This window comes from Taudactylus pleione, unplaced genomic scaffold, assembly GCF_031769625.1.
Source record: "Taudactylus pleione unplaced genomic scaffold, aTauple2 ptg000070l, whole genome shotgun sequence".
Taxonomy (NCBI): domain Eukaryota; kingdom Metazoa; phylum Chordata; class Amphibia; order Anura; family Myobatrachidae; genus Taudactylus; species Taudactylus pleione.
This window is the reverse complement of record NW_028284472.1, coordinates 8929365-8948502: the sequence shown is the minus strand read 5'-3', so window position 1 is coordinate 8948502 and position 19138 is coordinate 8929365. Positions and strand designations below refer to the sequence as shown.

Below are 19138 nucleotides of genomic sequence, written 5' to 3'. Positions count from 1 at the left end.
TGGCCGTTCGTACATTCGGCGTACGTGCCGAAATATGTTAATTTAAGCGCTCGCTCGTAATTTCGTACGCTGCTAAACTTCCTCCCCAAAGTCTCCCGACCCCTCCTCTAGCTAACGAGCGAGCCAAATAGCGAGCGTACATCCCCAATGTGGCTTGCAGGGAACGCTCGCACAAGTACAAACCGGAAGTGGGCCTGTCAGATTTCGATTACCTGCTCGTTCATTCAGCCTACCTCCTTCAATCGTATCATGCCTATCAATATATTAATTAGCTTAATTGCTCTTCACATGTTTTCCATATTTTTTTTTTGGTTTTTCAATAAACTTTACTCTTGTCCGTGTTTTTGTTTACCCGCAGAATACGTACGGTTTAAACAATGGTTTTCTTTATCCAAAATACATGTTTGATCCAATTATCAATTTGTTTTCCGTGTTTTTACCCACGCATATTTTACTGGTTTCATTTCTTTATTTAAATTAGCTTACGCATGTCACTACATCAAGCCTATCATAACTCACAATAGTTTTTTTGGCCTGTAGAACACATGACTCATACACTAACCAATAGAATGGTTCCTGTTAATTTACCAACTACATTAGCCAATCAAAATTATTTTCTGGTCTTTATTAAAACTGTTTTATTAAAAATACACCATTGCCATCATGGGAGCCTCTGCATTCACCAAGCGGGAGCTTATTGTTCTGACAGAGGTGATGGACCGGCGTATCACCAGCCAGCCTCTCCCCATCAGCAATCAGGAGAAGCGTGCCGCCTATGCGGAGGTTCGCGGCCGCCTGCGTTCCTTCGGCTCACGCCGACAGATCGGCCAGCTGGAGCGCAGGTGGTCCGACCTTCAACGGCGGACGCCCCGCTTGCTGGCCTGTTTTCGCCAGCGTATAGCGGAAAGTAAGTTATGTTTTGTTTGGTTTTCATGTTTATCTTTCCGGCCCTATCTGCGTGTGCATGTTTTCTTGTTTGGCCTGTTTCTATTTTTCACCCATATCTGCGTGTGCATGTTTTCTTGTTTGGCCTGTTTCTTTTTTTCACACATATCTGCGTGTGCATGTTTTCCTTTTTGTTTGTTAACCAATTAGCGTTTAGAAAGGTGATGTTCTAAACTAACCTCAATTTGTTTCACATCATTTAGGGCCCGAGCGAAGACTACGGCGTCATCGCCTGCGCAGACGTCACCCTCGTTCCCTCTCCCCAACCCCCAGCCAAACCTCCTCTCCCCAAAATTCCCCCTCCACCCCAGCCTGCCCAGACCCTGTCGCCCCTCCCTCTTGGCGATTTCCCCTCCATCCAAATTCCCCCTCCCCTCAACCCACCCCTCTCTTGACCACCCTATCTCCAGAGTCTGTAATCACCCCGCCGACCTCCTTAGGAAATTTGCCCACCTCCGTGGAGGACGATGGTGTGGTTCCTGGTCCAGCCGTCATTCTCAACGGTATGTTTCCATTTTATCCTTTTTTTTTTTTGTAAAATGTGTTGATGTAATCATTTGTCTGTGCCTTTTCCTTTTTTTAGTATTTTAAAAGCTTGGTTATATATCTGTTTGTATTTAAATTTCTCAGCTGATTTCCCCATACACATATCACACATGTCAAAACACTCATACTTATATCTCTTGTTTACGGTAGCAAGATTTTGGGTTTTTTTTTTTTTTTGGGGGGGGGGGTTTGGTGTGGTTTTTTTTAAGTTTTTGTTTTGTAAAATTAATTGGTGTTTTTTTGGATTTTGAAACAGAATTGTCACTTTTTGCTAAGTCGATTTTGCTGGAGAAGTTTTTTAGATTCATAAATTATGGATTCATTTTAGTAAGCACCACAATTCTATAACCCACAGAGGACCAGAGGCGTTTGGCGGAGCTAGCCGGGTGTGTCCAAATGATGAGGGGGCATGTGATCGGCCTGCTGGTGGTCCTGGATAGAATGTCGGGGATCCTGCGCCACTAATTTTCTTATGTTTTACCAGAAATATTTAACAAAAATAAACATTTAAATTTTGAATACAGTCTCATTCCTTGTCTGAAAATCTTAGATTGTTTAAACTTACATAAGTAGACTATTGCAGCAAGTATTTGAAACTAATGTAACTAAGATTGTGTAAAGCTGATTTTTTTAAGCAGGCACATGAAACACCTAACACTAACAATAGGTTTGGAGAGTTACCAGCATTTTTTTTTTTTTGGTATTTGTAAATTTTTAGGAAAACCTGCTTAGGCCAAGATTCTAAAACATACTGATTCTACATAATACCTGTTGGTGTTGGTTTTAACCCACAAAGCATAGTAAAATAATGAGCAAATTGACACATTACAGGATTAGCCATTAAGCAACTTTTCCTTGGGTGAACCTGCTTACACTTGCTTGTAATGTTGAAAAGAAATGATGTTTTTCAAATAACCAAAAATTTATTCACAAAAAAATTATAAACACAAAGTTTTTGGTCACAATCAATACACACAGTGATAACAAACTGAAAAATCCAGCCTACACCATAATAAAATAAAAAAAAACAATCAAGAACTGTTTGACGAATGAGCATGCCAACATGATTCCACAAATGTTGCGTTTCCAAATTGGGTCCAGAAGATATATCCAATGTGGCCACATGAAGTCATTTTTTGGGAGCAGGAAGTAGTCATCGTTTCATTCCAAAATATTTTTAATTTAAAAGAAAAAAGTGAAAATAAAAACCGATTAATTTGATTGACCAATAATAACCTTTCTATATTGTGTCCAATAACTTATTTTGTGACAATAATTACCTAAAGAATCTGGCCTCCACATCATCGCGTATGGCCCCCCCACATACTGACCTCCGACCAACCTCGGGGGGGCCATACTCAGGCAAGGCATCCTCTGGCTGCATTGGGACACCACTCCTTATGGCGATGTTGTGAAATATCCCACACAGCACCACAATTTTCGAAACCATATCCGGCAAATACATGAGCTCACCACCAGAGCGGTGGAGGCATCTGAATCGGCCTTTTAAAAGGCCGATACAGCACTACACCACTTGCCTTGTGGCTGTAAGTGCGGAATTAAACTCACTTTGTGGGCCTGGTGTGGGAGCCAAATAAGGAGTGAGCAGCCAGGGCGTGCAAGGGTAGCCACTGTCTCCTGTGAAAAAGAAGTGACAACATCAGGATCACTGTGTATCAAGCTTTGCATTGGTATCTACTAAATGTCTCCACTTACCCAGAAGCCACGCATCACCAGCTTGTAGGTTGTTTAATTTTTGCCAAATCCCTGATTGCCGGATGACGAATGAGTCATGTGCACTCCCGGGTAATTTTGCATTCAGGGACAGGATCTGGAGGGAGGCATCACATACCACCATTACATTCAGTGAGTGATAGTGTTTTCGGTTCCTAAAAATGGCCTCCAGCCGTGCTGGAGGCTGAAGTGGTATGTGAGTACCATCCACAACCCCTATGATGTGTGGGAAGCCAGCTATTTGGTAAAAATTGGCCTTGGCCACACTAAGGGAACCCATATCCAAAGGCATTTTAATAAAATGATGGAGGTGCTTGAAAAGGGCCTCCATCACTGCCCTCAGGATCCTTGAAAAGGAGGATTGGGAGATTCCCGCAACTATTCCCACCGTGGTTTGAAAGGTTCCTGAGGCACAGAAATGTAACACCGCCATAAATTGCGTAAGTGGTGGTATTGCTGTAGGACTGTCAATTTGCCGCTCCAGATCACTCTCTATTAATGAGAGAGTGTCTATGATGATTTGGGGCGGAAGACGGTATCGCCTTAACACCTCATCATCGGGCATTCCAAAAAGGGTGACACGTGTTCTATATATCTGGGGCCTTGCACGCCTACGATGCCTACGCCTGGGACGAAATTGAGGTTGGTCGGCTTCCGGTAGCATGGCCACAATAATCCGAAAAACATCAACCTGAAATGGAAAGAATAGAAGTTAAGGTATGTTGCCCCAAAAAAAGACAGAAAAATACTTATCTTTACGATACAATCCAAAGATGCTTACATGCCGGGGTATTGTCATGATTTCCAAAACCTACAATTCAACAGACCATAAAAAGGACAAAATTTGGGGTGTCCATTTTGTAAGCTTGATTTTTGAAAAGGCACAAAAATAAAGGGGCTAAACCCACATTTCTACAAAGAGCAAACCGACATTGCGACGACTTCCACAAATTGGCCCCCAAAAAACAACCCAGAATGTGAACGGTAAATATTTCGCAATTTAACTAGAGAAATCAAGCCAGGATGTGGAGGTGTTTGGCGTGTCCAACATCGATACGGACATGCCAGACTTTGCGGCTCCTCATGTTGTCCCAGGTAAATGTTGTGATGTAACCAACTCTGAAATTGTATTGTGACAATATGTAGATTGTAATGTTCCTCTTTTCTCTTTTTTCTCACAGAGACACAGGCGGATGAGTCTGCTCCAGTGGGGAGCCTTGGCCGCAGAATTTCTGCTGGCTCTGCAGGGGAGGAACCAGTACATCCGGCTGAGCACCCTGCAGAAGCCAGTCCTGGGCAATCCCCCTCGCAGGCAGTGGCACTCCTCACAGAACTCAATTTTAAATCGGATTCCCATACGGAGATTCTGCAGAGGATGGACGCCAGTCTGCTATGGGTGGCTGAGGCCCTGGAGCAAAATGCTGCGGCCAACGTTACCATTGGTCAGGCCCTGGCTGAAAATACCAGGGCCAACATCCGAATCGCCAATGCCCTGGAGCAGCTCGTTCGCCAGCACATGGTGGAGCCGACCTCCCTTCCTGCCGGAACATCTGGATCCTCTACCTCTGGCACAACAACAGCCATTCCTCCAAATGTGCCTAGCCCTGTGCCTAGTCCAGAGGCCACAACATCTGCCTCTGGACAGGCCAGCCAGAGGACATCCCGGACCCGGTCTGGCGCCCACCCTACCCCAGCCAAACAGGGAAAGAAATGATGACAGCACTGGCTACTTTTCCCACACTCCTTCTGTGCTTGCCCCATATTCCTTAAGGGCCAAAACTTCACTCTCCTTTCTTGAGAATTGTTTTTTTTTTTTTTGTATTTTTGGTCCAAAATTTATAATTTTTAAAAGACAAATGTACCAAATATTAGTGGGTAACAATGACCCCAAACTTGTACGTCAAAATGCACATGATTTGTAAAAAAATGTGTGGTGAAAATAAAATCAAAAAATTGTTCTCAACTGTATTGTGACATTATTTGAAAAATGGTTTCTAGTTAATCCTGTACCACAAGGAAAATACGAAATCTTAGCTTTTAAAAAAAAAAAAAAGGTTAAAAAAAAATGTTTCTTTAAGGAACACTTTGTTAAAAAAAAAAAAAAACTCCAGGCCAATGCAAAAGGTTACAATACATACAAACATGATGACAATATTGTTACATATTGTTACAATATCACAAAACACTAACAAAATTGAAAAAAACATTCCTTCAAAAAAACGCTAATTGATTGTGTAATCCTGAAATTAGCAGCTGAGATTTTCAGCTGCGTCCGGTTTTGTGCTATCCCAAAGAAAAAAAAAAAATGCATTACAAGCTGGTTTGCAATCCAAAGTTGATTGTTTTTCTGACAAGCCGTGATAAATCGATGAAACATCGAGGAGGCCCGGGTCAGAGGACAAGGCCATCGCCATTGTGGTCGAGTAATCCAGACCCCAAGCTGTGCGAGCAGTTTGAACGGAAAGAGGATCAGCCAGTGACGTATGACTTGGTACGAACACATTTGACGTTCGCATGAGCTAATTTATGTACGCCCCAAAAACGCCTCGCCACGCCTGCGTTTTCCCATCTCCACCCCCGTCAACGCCCAAAAACGGCCTGTTCTGTCAATCACAGTTCACATGTCACTTCCTGCTCGCAATTTGCCGAATGAGTGAAAAAAAGCTCGCAATCTGCCGTACGCACATGCGCAGTGTTACACCGACGCATGCGCAGTTTCTCAACATCGGAACGCAACGAGCGTACTGCTGCTAACGAGCGGCTCTGAATGAGGGCTTCTATTCCCAACTCTGAATCAGGCCCTATGTTATTAAAACACAAAAAATAAGATGTGCTGAATTTGCAATCATCCTGTCGCTGACACTATAAACTGATGTATTTGGGGCTTACTACCTTTATCTCAATATATTTATTCAGTGCCTCCACCCAAGCCTAATTTTCTCTGTTCCCCAGTAGCAGGCTTGGGACAATCCCCTGAGGTAAGTTAATACCAAGAATTGCCTAGTCAGACAAATACATCATAGAAGCAAGGACGTATATATAATGGGTGCAGGGTGTGCGTGGCACACAGGCCCCTTGGTCCATGGGGGCCCCGCACCACACACCCTGCACCCATAGTACTACTTACCTCTCCGGAGTCCCATGTCGGCGCGGGGGTCCGGTGCTGTAAAAACGACTGGAAAATGGCCGCCACGGCCATTTTCCTGTCGTTTGCTCATGTGCAGTACAGGGAAAATGGCCGCCACTGCCATTTTCCCGGTGACTTGCACATACTCTATAACTCCGGCGCTGAGTCAGACCCAATGTTTGTTTCATATTTTTATTTACTGTATGAACCTTCACTATACCTTGTGTATGTGCGTAACAGGGGGAGCATCCATATGTTAAGCAACAGAAAAGTTTCAAAGTCTGAACGTACTAGGATTCATCTCCCCTTCACATGCCAGGTCTCCTATGTATGGGTCATTAGTAGGCTGGAAAGCCTGGCTGGAAGTGCCCTATATCATAAGTGCACAAATCAAAAGTGCTTTTTAATATTAATACTGGCGTTAGATTGGCATTGAACCGAAGTGAAACAGAAGGGAAACAACCTATCTACACTACCAACAACCTAATCTAGATTTGGAGTAAATAACATCCACAAAGGTGATTCCACATTCTCACTGCTACAAGATCCTGCTGACTGCATAACCTAGACTTTTATCACTGGAGTCTGGCCCTGATTCAGAGCCGGACGTTCTGACAGAGCGCTCGCTCTGAATCAGGGCTGGTCTGTTTTTTTTTTAGAACGGCCTCCTAGCTGCACACAAAGCTGTGGGTGACCACCCACAGCTATAGCAAGCGGCCAGGAAGATGGTCGCGATGATCAACACCATTGCGACCATCGGGCTTGCGATGAGACCCTAGTGGTAGGGTCTCGTTGCCGCAAGCCCCAGAGAGATTTCGGCTCTAACAGAGCCGAAATCTCTCCCACTGACATCACTCGTGATGTCAGTGGGGCCGCCCCCAAACGGAGGCGTTCACATGGGAACGCCTCCGTTTGGGCAGCCACTTCCCCGGCCCGCCCACCAAAGGGGGCGTGCTGTCACTCAACATCGACAGCATGCCCCCTTTGGTACGAGACCCGGAGCAACGGTTTGCCTGTCGCTATCCGGGTCTCGCGTATGCGCACGACGGAGCCGGCTCCGTCGTGCGCATGCGCACTGGGCCACCATCGACCCGCTTGCGAGCGCATAGCGCTCACGAGCGGGTCTGAATAAGGCCCTCTGGTTGCTACAAACACTTGGTGCATCACTTGCTACTATTTGTGCTGCCTCTGTGCTTAACAGATAATCTTAATGAATACTGTTAATGTCAGTTTACCTCTCTAATAATGTCTTTTTACCTTAGCTCTTTTGCCTAGTCTTTTATCATCTAGCTACTACCTCTGTCTACTCTCTACTCTAAAATTCAATTTCTGCTCCCATCTAATCTCCACTTTTCTATACTCAATAATATATTTTTGTTGTGCTGATACTTTACCTCATCCTTACCATGACCATGTTGTCTTCAACTCCTCCCTTCACTCAGTTATTACCTAATCTTTTGTTCTGCCCCCTAATTCCACCTCTATCCTTTTCCCCTGGTCTCCTCCACCCTGTCCTATCTCCCCTTCTCTCTCTGCCTTCCTCCCCCTCTTCTCCCATTTCTCCTTTTTCTTCCTCTTATACCCCCCAGGATCCTACTGCTAATCTCTCCTCCCTCACTTCTCTCCCTATCACTTCACCCCACCTCCATCCATGTCTCCTTAATTTCCCTCCCTGCCCACCTCCTACCGGTTCCCCTCCTAGCACAGGAGCCCGCATGATCCCTACACTCTACACATCTCGGTCTCCCAAAGTAATCTCATCTCCACGCTATAGCAACCCTGATAATCTCATTCACATTTCTCCTATCAACTCTGTCGCTCTATCCTGTGCCCTCTGGAATGCCAGATCAGTCTGTAACAAACTGGCCCCCACCCATGACCTTTTCATCTCCAACTCCCTGAATCTCCTTGCCATTACTGAAACCTGGATTTTACCCTCTGACACCACTTTTCCTGCAGCTCTCTCCTAGGGGGGCCTCACCTTCTCCCACACCCCCTGGCCAGGGGGTCAACTTGGGGGCATTGTTGGGGTTCTTCTATCCCCTGGTTACTCATACCAACTCATACCCTCAGAACCATCCCTTACATTCTCTACATTTGAAGTTCATGTTATACGCCTCTTCCAACCAGTACACCTCAGAGAAGCTGTCATCTACCATTCCCCTGGCCCTCCCTCCAAGTTCCTTGACAACTTTTCCTCCTGGCTCACTCACTTTCTCTCCTCAGACCCTCCCTCTATTATACTAGGTGACTTCAATATTCCAATTGATATCCCCACAGAATCCTCTGCCTCCAAACTACTCACCCTCACTTCCTCATTTGGCCTCTAGCAATGGACCTCCTCTCCCTCCCATGCAAGTGGGCATTTGCTTGATCTGGTACTCACTCACCGTTGTGATATTTCTGCCTACTCCATTTCCCCATTCCCCTTCTCTGATTATCACCGTCTCTCTTTTAACCTATTCCTCTCTCTTTCCCCTCCTCTACCTCCGAAAGCCACCATCACTAAGCGTAACATTGAAGCTATCGACACTGATCTCTTTTCTTCCCTACTTGACTCGCTTCTCCCCTATCCTCTCTTTCTCCTGCCCTGAACAAGCTGCTTCCCTATACAATGCCTCCCTAACTTCTGCGCTGGACTCTGTTGCTCCGGCGATAACTACTCACCCTCGCAAATCCACACCTCAACCCTGGCATTCTAAATGCACCAGATACCTGCAAAAATGTTCACGAACTGCCGAGTAACAGTGGAGAAGATCAAGCTCTCAGGCAGATTTTCTCAATTTCAAATTCATGCTATCACCCTACAGTGCTGCCCTTTCCCTCTCTAAACAGTGATATTTCAAGAATCTCATCTCCTCCCAGTCCTCAAATGCCCAGCATCTCTTTTCCACCTTCAACTCCCTCCTCTGCCCACCCCCTCCTTGTCTCCCCTCCTTGCTCTCTGCCATTGACTTTGCTACCTGTTTTACATCTAAAATTGATTCCATACGTCAGGACATCATATCCGACCAGTATCCCAGCTCTCCACCTCCTCCTTTCCCGGATCACCCCTCCCCATCCATTTTACAGACTCTGACATCCTTCTCCCCTATAACTGTAGAGGAAGTTAAGGCCCTTATCTAGTCCTCCCCCCCTTCCACCTATCCCCTCAACCCCATCCCCTCCCACCTCCTCTGCAAACTCTTTCCTTAAGCTGCTCCCATCTTGCCCACCTCTTTAATCTCTCCCTCTCTTCTGGCACTGTCCCTTCTGCATTCAAGCATGCCCTTGTCTCCCCCATTCTTAAAAAACCTATCCTTGATCCTAACATTCTTTCTAACTACTGACCAATCTCTCTCCTCCCTTTTGCCTCCAAACTCCTTGAGCATATTGTTAACAACCACCTCACCACATTTCTTTTTTCCCACTCCCTCCTTGACCCTTTTCAGTCTGGCTTCCGTTCTCTTCACTCCACTGAAACCTGCTCACAAAAGTCAGCAACGACCTCCTTGCTGCCAAATCCAAAGGCCACTACTCCCTACTCATTCTTCTTGACCTTTCTGCTGCTTTTGACACTGTGGACCACCCTCTACTGCTGCTTATACTTCACTCTCTTAGTCCACTGCTCTCTCCTGACTGTCCTCCTACCTCTCTGACTGTTCCTTCTCTGTTTCCTCTCATGACTCCTCCTCCCCCCCACAGCCTCTTACAGTAGGTGTTCCCCAAGGTTCTGTTCTTGGACCGCTCCTATTTTCTCTCTATACGTCCCCTATAGGTAAACTCATCCGCTCTTTTGACTTCCATTATCATCTCTATGCTGATGATACTCAGATTTATCTTTCCTCACCTGATCTTTCCCCCTCTCCATTGTATCTCCAACTGTGTCTCCGCTATTTCTTCCTGTATGTCCCAGCGATTTATCAAGCTTAATATGTCTAACACTGAGCTGATCATCTTCCCACCCTCCCACATAACATCATTTCGCACTATTTATTTACCAATAGATGGCATAACTATCTCATCTAGTCCCAAAGTGCATTGTCTTGGAGTCATCCTGGACTCTTCCCTCTCCTTCAGACCACATATTCAGAACCTCTCGCAGTCCTGTCGTTTCCATCTCAAGAATACTTCCAAGATCAGAACCTTTCTCACCCAGGATGCCACCAAACCCTCATACATTCACTTGTCATCTCCAGATTGGACTACTGTAACCTCCTCCTCCTATCTGGCCTGCCCAAATCCCATCTCTCTCCTCTCCAGTCTGTGCTCAATGCTGCTGCTCGGCTCATCTTCCTCTCCAAATGGTCAACATTTGCCTCCCCTCTCTTACAAGCCCTTCACTGGCTCCCCTTCCCTTTCAGAATCCAAATCAAGGTTCTCACACTCACTTACAAAGCCCTCACCCATTCCTCTCCCATTTACATCTCTGATCTCATCTTCCTTCACTCTTCTGTCCGCCTTCATCGTTCACATAATACACGCCACCTTTCATGCCAATTGATTACTTCCTCCCACTCCCGCCTCCAAGATTTTGCCCGTGCTGCTCCCCACCTTTAAAACTCCCTCTCCCCATTAGACTCTGCACCTCTCTACAATCATTCAAATGAGCTCTTAAGACCCACTACTTCATTAAAGCCTTCCAGCTCTCATCCTAACTTGCTGCTACATCTTCCTTCCTCCCTGCCTTCCCCATCTGTGTCAGTCCTGTTTGTCTGCCCCTCCCTTAAAGAATGTAAGCTCTTTCGACCGTCTACCCTCTTGTGCTTCTCCCTACTGTAATTTAATTTATCTCTTACTCCCCACTAGGGCAACTAACACTTCACTGCTTATGTGTGTGTAAAGGTCGCTAATATAACAATGTTTATTATACATGTCCATGTCCTGCTTTGTATTGTAAGTCACTGGTTACTTTTTTGTATATGTACTTTGTAAGGCACTGCGGGACACTTTTGGTGCCATATAAATAAATGATAATAATAATTAGGGATGTGCAGGCTCGGATAGGTTCGAGTTTGCACGTGGAGTTCGGATTTTTCCCTCCAAAAAAACGGAACTCAGAAAGAGGCAAAACGTCATCTTGCATGGACGAACATCATCATTCCTGGACAAAAGTCCAGGAATGATGATGTTCGTCCGTGCAAGATGACGTTTTGCCTCTTTCTGAGTTCCATTTTTTTGGAGGGAAAAATCCGAACTCCACGTGCAAACTCAAACCTATCCGAGCCTGCACATCCCTAATAATAATCTCCCTGACAGACTGTACCTGTTAATATATTTTTGCCAGTTCACTTACAGTCGGAGGCTGATTTATTATTAAGATGCAATAAGTTTGGTCTGCCTTGTCACATTTAATTTTATCTGAGAGTCTCCTGAAGAATTAGGAACTTAGGGGGAAATGCATCAAAGCTTTGAGAGAGATAAAGTACCAACCAATCAGCTCCTGTCATTTGTCAAACCCAGTCTGTGACATGGCAGTTAGGAGTTGATTGGTTAGCACTTTATCTCTCTCCACTAAAATATCTATCTCCAAACTTTGATACATCTCGATGCATAACTAATCCATCATGTTTCGTTTCAATGCTTGCAGTTTACTGTATTAAACCCTCTAGTGGAAAGGTAACTATACACTAGGGGTGTGCACCGGCCACTTGTCGTGTTTTGTGTTTTGGTTTAGGATCTGGATCTTTCTTCGTGTTTTGGATCTGGATTGGTTTTGCCAAAACCACCCTTCCGTGTTTTGGGTTCTGGGTTTTGTGTTTTGGATCTGTATTTTTTTGAAAAAAAGCATAAAAACAGCTAAAATCACAGAATTTGTGGGTTTTTCTGCTCCTATGCTATTATTAACCTCAATAACCTTAATTTCCACTCATTTCCAGTCTATTCTGAACACCTCACAATAGTGTTTTTATGTCCAAAAGGTTGCAACGAGGTAGCTGGATGACTATGCTAAGCAACACGAGTGGGCAGCATAAACACGTGGTCCATCTAGGAGTGACACTGCAGTGGCAGACAGGATGGCAGTTTGAAAAACTAGGCCCCAAACAGTACATAATGCAAAGAAAAAAAAGAGGTGCAAGATGGAATTGTCCTTGGGCCCTCCCACCCACCTTTATGTTGTATAAACAGGACATGCACACTTTAACAAACCAATCATTTCAGCGCCAGGGTCTGCCACACGACTGTGACTGAAATGATTGGTTCGTTTGGGCCCCCACAAAACAAGCTGGCAATTAATCTGTCCCTGCACAAACTGGCTCTACGGAGGCAAGATGTCGTCCTCATCCTCCTCATCCACCGATTCCTCACCCTCTTCAGTGTTGTGTACATCCTCATCCTCACAGAGAATTAATTCATCCCCGCTGGAATCCACCACCACGGGTCCCTCTGTATGTTCTGGAGGCTGGTCTCCCTGGAAGAGTTGATAATTCATTTTTATGAACATCATCTTCTCCACATTTTGTGGAAGCAACCTCCTACGCTTTTCGCTGACAAGGTTCCCGGCTGCACTAAACACTCTTTCGGAGTACACACTGGAGGGGGGGCAACTCAGGTAAAATAGGGCCAGTTTGTACAGGGGCCTCCAAATTACCTCTTTTTCCTGCCAGTACAGGTACGGACTGTCTGACATGCCTACTTGGATGCTGTCACCGATGTGATCCTCCACCATTCTGTCAGTGGTGACAGTATCATATGCAGTGACAGTAGACATGTCAGATATTGTTGGCAGGTCCTTCAGTCCAGACCAGATGTCCAAACTTGGCCCTGCCTGCCCTGCATCACCGCCAGCGGGTTGCTTAGGATACCTAAGTTTTTTCCTGGCAGCCCCAGTTGCAGGAGAAAATGAAGAAGGAGCTGTTGACATGTCATGTTCGGCTTCAGCTGACAGTGTTTTCACCAGCAGGTCTTTGCACCTCTGCAGGCTTATGTCGGCCAGAAAGAGAGACACCACATAGGTTTTAAACCTAGGATCGAGCACGGTGGCCAAAATGTAGTGGTTTGATTTCAAAAGATTGACCACCCTGGAATCCTGGCAAAGCAAATGAAGGGCTTCATCCACAAGTCCCACATGCCGAGCGGAATCGCTCCATCTTAGCTCCTCATTCACTTTCTCCAGCTGCTTCTGCAAAAGCTTGATGAGGGGAATGACCTCACTCAAGCTGGCAGTGTCTGAACTGACTTCACGTGTGGCAAGTTAGAAGGGATGGAGAACCTTGCACAACACGGAAATCATTCTCCACTGCGCTTGAGTCAGGTGCATACCCCCTCCTTTGCCTATGTCATAGGTGGATGTATAGACTTGAATGGCCTTTTGCTGCTCCTCCATCCTCTGAAGCATATAGAGAGTTGAGTTCCACCGCGTCACAACCTCTTGCTTCAGGTGATGGCTGGGCAGGTTCAAGAGTGTTTGCTGGTGCTCCAGTCTTCGGCACGCAGTCGCTGAATGGCGAAAGAGGCATGAAATTTTTCGGGCCACCCAAAACGTCTCCTGCATGCCCCTGTCGCTTTTCAGAAAATTCTGCACCACCAAGTTTATTGTGTGAGCAAAACATGGGACGTGCTGGAATTTGCCCAAATGTAATGCCCGCACAATATTGGTGGCATTGTCAGATATCACAAATCCCCAGGAGAGTCTAAGTGGGGTAAGCCACTGGGCGGTGTTTCCCCTCAGTTTCTCTAAGAGATTGTCGGTGGTGTGCCTCTTACTGAAACCGGTGATACACAGCATAGCCTGCCTTGGAATGAGCTGGCGTTTCTGAGATGCTGCTACTGGTGATGCTGCTGTTGTTGGTGCATAAGGTGATACATCTACCCAGTGGACTGTCACAGTCATATAGTCCTTAGTCTGCCCTGTTCCACTTGTCCACATGTCCATGGTTAAGTGGACATTGGGTACAACCGCATTTTTCAGGACACTGAGGACACTTTTTCTGACGTTTCTGTACAGTCTCGGTATCGCCTGCCTAGTGAAGTGGAATCTAGACGGGATTTGGAACCAGGGACAGACTACCTCCTTTAATTGTCTAAATCCCACTACACTAATGGCAGATACCGGACGCACATCTAACACCAACATAGCAGTCAAGGCCTCAGTTATACATTTTGCTTCAGGATGACTGCTGTCGTACTTCATCCTCCTCGCTAAGGACTGTTGGAGGGTCAATTGTTTAGTAAAAGTAGTGGTGTTCCTACTTCCTCTCTGGGATGATGAATGACTCCCAGCAGCAGCGGCAGCAGTAGGCGTAGCAATGCAGGATCCTCCGGAGGAATCCCGGATAGGAGAATCAGTCATGCCAGTGACATGGCCTGCAGGACTACTTCCAATCCTGACTAAGGAGGAAATTGATGAGGAGGGAGTTGACGGTGTGGTTTGCAGGTGCTTGGATACAACAGGACAATGGGATTTAGGTGTCCCTGGACTGTTTACGGTCTTAGCCAAAGTTTCTGAACTTGACAGTAACTTTTTAAGAACGCACTGCAGGTGCCATATAAGGGAGGATGTTCCTAGGTGGTTAACGTCCCTACCCCTACTTATTTCACCTTTACATATGGTACATATGGCAAGACAGTTGTTGTCCGGATTTGGATAGAAATATTGCCAGACCAAAGAGGTGGAATGTTTGGTCTTCTGCCCTGACATGACCATGATGGGCTTTTTCATCCCACGGACAACAACTGTCTCCCCCGGAGCCTGATTTAAACAAACCACATCACCATCAGAATCCTCCTCGCCAACTTCCTCCTCAGCGCCAGCTACACCAGTATCCTCATCCTGTTGTACTTCAACAGTGACATCTTCAATTTGCATATCAACAAGTGGACTGTGGGTGCTCCTTTCAGCACTTGCAGGGGGCGTGCAAATGGTGGAAAGAGCCACCTCTTCCCGTCCAGTGCTGGGAAGGTCAGGCATCGCAACCGCCACCACACTTGGACTCTCCTTGGGGATTTGTGATATCTTCTTAGAACGCACAGTTCTTCGCTGTGCTTTTGCCAGCTTAACTCATTTGATTTTTTTAGCGGGAGGAGGGCTTCCATTGGTCATGTGAAGCTGAACCACTAGTCATGAACATAGGGAAAGACCTTAGCCGTTCCTTGTCACTCCGTGTCGTAAATGGCATATTGGCAAGTTTCTCTTCAGATGATTTAAATGTTTTTTTTAAGGTCATTTTCCTGAACTTTGTCATTTGGGATTGTATGTGCCCTCTACTATGACATTGGGCATCGGCCTTGGCAGACGACGTTGATGGCATGTTATCGTCTATGTCATGACTAGTGGCAGCAGCTTCAGCACTAGGAGGAAGTGGTTCTTGATCTTTCCCTATTTTATTTTTATCGGAGAAAGTTTGGTCCTCCATTTATGTTATATTGATATATACGTGCGGCTAAGGCGCACACAAACACAGAAAATAATTTTTTATTTTTGCTGGAGACTAGTGCACTTTGTGGGTTACACCACCCTTTAAGAAATGAGCCAGCTGGCTCTTTACTTATGGGACACAGGCGCACGCTTGGCGCTGCTCCTTTGTTGATGCACGTGCAGTTACAGCCCACACAATTCACAAAGACAGAAAAAAAAGAAGAATTTTTTATTCTTTGTGGAGCGCACTTTGGGGGTTACACCACCCTTTAACAGACAGACGCATGCTTGGTGCTGCTGCTTTGAGGATGCACGTACAGTGCAGACAATTCACAAACACAGAAGAAAATATTTTATTTTTGTTGGAGTGCACTTTGGGGGTTACACCACCCTTTAACAGACAGATGCACGCTTGTCGCTGCTGCTTTGAGGATGCAGGTGCAGCTACAGCCCACACAATTCACAAAGACAGAATAAAAAGGCAAATTTTAAATTTTTTGTGGAGCGCACTTTGAGGGTTACACCACCCTTTAACGGACAAGCCAGCCAGCCCTTTACTTATGGGACACAGGCGCATGCTTGGCGCTGCTCCTTTGTTGATGCACATGCAGCCACAGTGCACACAATTCACAAACAGAAAATATATATTTTTTTTTTTGGAGTGCACTTTGGGGGTTACAGCACCCTTTTTCAATAAATTTTTATTGATTTTTCAACAAGAAAAAACACAAATACAGTAGTAGTAAAATAAAATAAAAACACATTACTTACAATTATAATAGTTGCAAATAAATTATATAAAATAAGTAACACAAAAATACAATAAAACAAGGGGAGAAAATAAAAAAATAAAAAAAACGAAATGAAAAAGAGAAGGTACCACAAAAATATACAGTACACATAAATTGTATCATATTCAAAAATCCTAAATCCCAGTAAAGACTAATATCCACAATATTTTCTTACAAAAGGCATATCTCTAAGCAGAAGGTCTGCACCTTCACCAACAGTTACAAATTCCTGCCTTTTAAACCATTATCTCAATTGCGAAACAGCAGACGAGGAGTATGCAACATCTACAGTTTCCATCAAAAATGCGAATTGTACCTTATGCATCATTTTTTGAATAGAAGGAAGAGTAGATGATTCCATAATTGTGCTATTGCTGTCTTGGCTGCTAAAAGAACATGACCCACTAAATAACAATCAGTTTTGGGCAAACCTACAGGATAAACGTGAAGTAGCGCCAAAGAGGGGGATGGCTGGATATTCACTTTCAATACCTTGGAAATCAAATCAAATAAATTTTTCCAGAAAGCCTGAATATGAGAGCAACTCCAAAAAATATGAAATATGTCACCAACACTCATATTGCATCTCCAACAATATTTTGATTGCGTTGGCCATATTACGTGTAATTTGGCTGGAGTGAAATATAGCCTATGGAGTATTTTATACTGTAATTCTAAATGGTTATAACATTTGGACAATTTGTGGGCAGTAGTGAAAATAGATTCCCATTGCTGGGGAGTATAGGCCTCCTGAAGATCAGACTCCCATTGCTCTTGGGACTTAGATTTAACTGGAGGGCAAGCCTCGAGACACATGGAGTACCAAAAACCTATAGTACCTTTAGAATGACCTCTTTTTAATTTAGCCAGGATATCAGCCGAAGGCAATTCCAAGGAGCCACATACTTTTATTATATTAACCACCCAATGCTGAATTTGAAGATAGGAGAAAAGCTCTCCAGGAGGCAACTGAAATTGGGATTGAATTTGAGAAAACGGGATTAGAGAGGAAGAACTCAAAATGTCAGCGATAGTTTCAATCCCACATGAACGCCAAATCGCCACCGGTAGATCTGGGATTAAGCGTGCTACAGCGGCTAAAGATAAGGATTTAGCTGGCAGTTTGATACATTTAGATTGAAGTATCATGTCGTCCCAGCTTTTAAGAGAGTCGATTATGGCCCTAGGGGTATTATTCGATATAGGACGCATTTGTTTGGGTGTCCAAATTAAATCCACTAAGGGGTACTCATGCAATAATGCCCTTTCTAAGTCAACCCAAGGTTTAGTGTTAGGGGGAAGAAACCAGTCACTAATTTGTGAAACTAAACACGCTGACTGATATAACTCTAGATCTGGGATTTGTAACCCCCCCCTAGATTTTAGGTTTAGTCAAACGCTGGTAAGCTAGCCGTGGTGTTTTACCTTTCCATATATAAGACACAATTAGTTTACGAGCCTTAATGAGAAAGTGTTTCGGGACCGAAAAGGGAATGGTGCGAAATAAATACATTAACTTTGGCAAAATCATCATTTTAAATGACGCAAGGCGATCCAGCCAGGAAACCTCGAAGCCCAACCAATTATGTAACAGTTCGGCTATATGTTTTATTGTTGGATCAAAATTTATCTTAGCGGTTATCTAGTCTGTTCGGAATATTAATACCAAGATAGAGAAGATAATCCGTTTTCCAATTATACCTGTATTGAGCTTGTAGACGCGACAAAACAAGATCAGGTATGTTAAAAGGTAAGGCCTCAGTCTTGGTAGTGTTAAGTTTGTATAGTGAAGCTGCACTAAATTTGTCTAGTATTCCATGGAGGGTTGGTAACGAAGCAACAGGGTTAGTTACAAACAGAAGAATATCTTCTGCGAACAAACATAATTTATGTGAAGTTGAACCGACTGTCACTGTCAGGAAATAAAGGGGAATTTCTAATTGCTGAAGCTAATGGTTCAATGGCTAGAATGTACATAAGTGGGGATAAAGGACACCCCTGTCTTGTACCGTTTCTAATGTTAAATGGGGATGAAAGAAAGCCATTACTGAACACTCTAGCTGTGGGATTGCTGTAGAGTGCTTTGATAGACTTCAAAATAGCACCCCGAAAACCAAAATGACTTAGTGATTCATAGAGGAACAGCCAATGAAGGCGATCAAATGCCTTCTCGGCATCAAGGGAAAGAAGAATGAACTCCTTACTTCGCCTCAACATCAGCTCTGCTAAATCAAAGACCCTGCAAGTGTTATCTGATGCTTGTCTGCTGCTGACGAAGCCCACCTGGTCCGGATGAATCAAAAGGGGAATAAAAGGGGCCATCCGACTAGCTACCATCTTGGCATAGATTTTGATGTCTGAATTGAGTAGGGCTATTGGGCGAAAATTCGGACAGGAGGAAGGAGGTTTACCTGGTTTAGGTAAGGTGATAATTTGAGCTTCCAACATCTCTGTTGGAAAGCTACCCTGACTGGAAACAAAATTAAAAAAAGAAGTAAGTATGGGAGAAATCGACTTCGCAAAGTGTTTATAGAATGAAATGGTAAACCCATCTGGACCAGGGGACTTCCCCACGGGCAATGCTTTGACAACACTCAAAGTTTCTTGTTCGGTCCAAGGGGCGTTTAAAACTGCCAAAGCATCCTCTCCTAACTGAGA

At 44.7% G+C, this 19138-nt stretch overlaps 1 protein-coding gene across 1 annotated transcript in view; it reads right to left on the bottom strand.

The window, feature by feature from the left end:
• LOC148533749 (cytochrome P450 2C5-like) overlaps positions 1–19138 on the bottom strand; it is an 84862-nt gene that overhangs the window by 27839 nt on the left and 37885 nt on the right. The gene's annotated exons all lie outside the window — the stretch shown is intronic.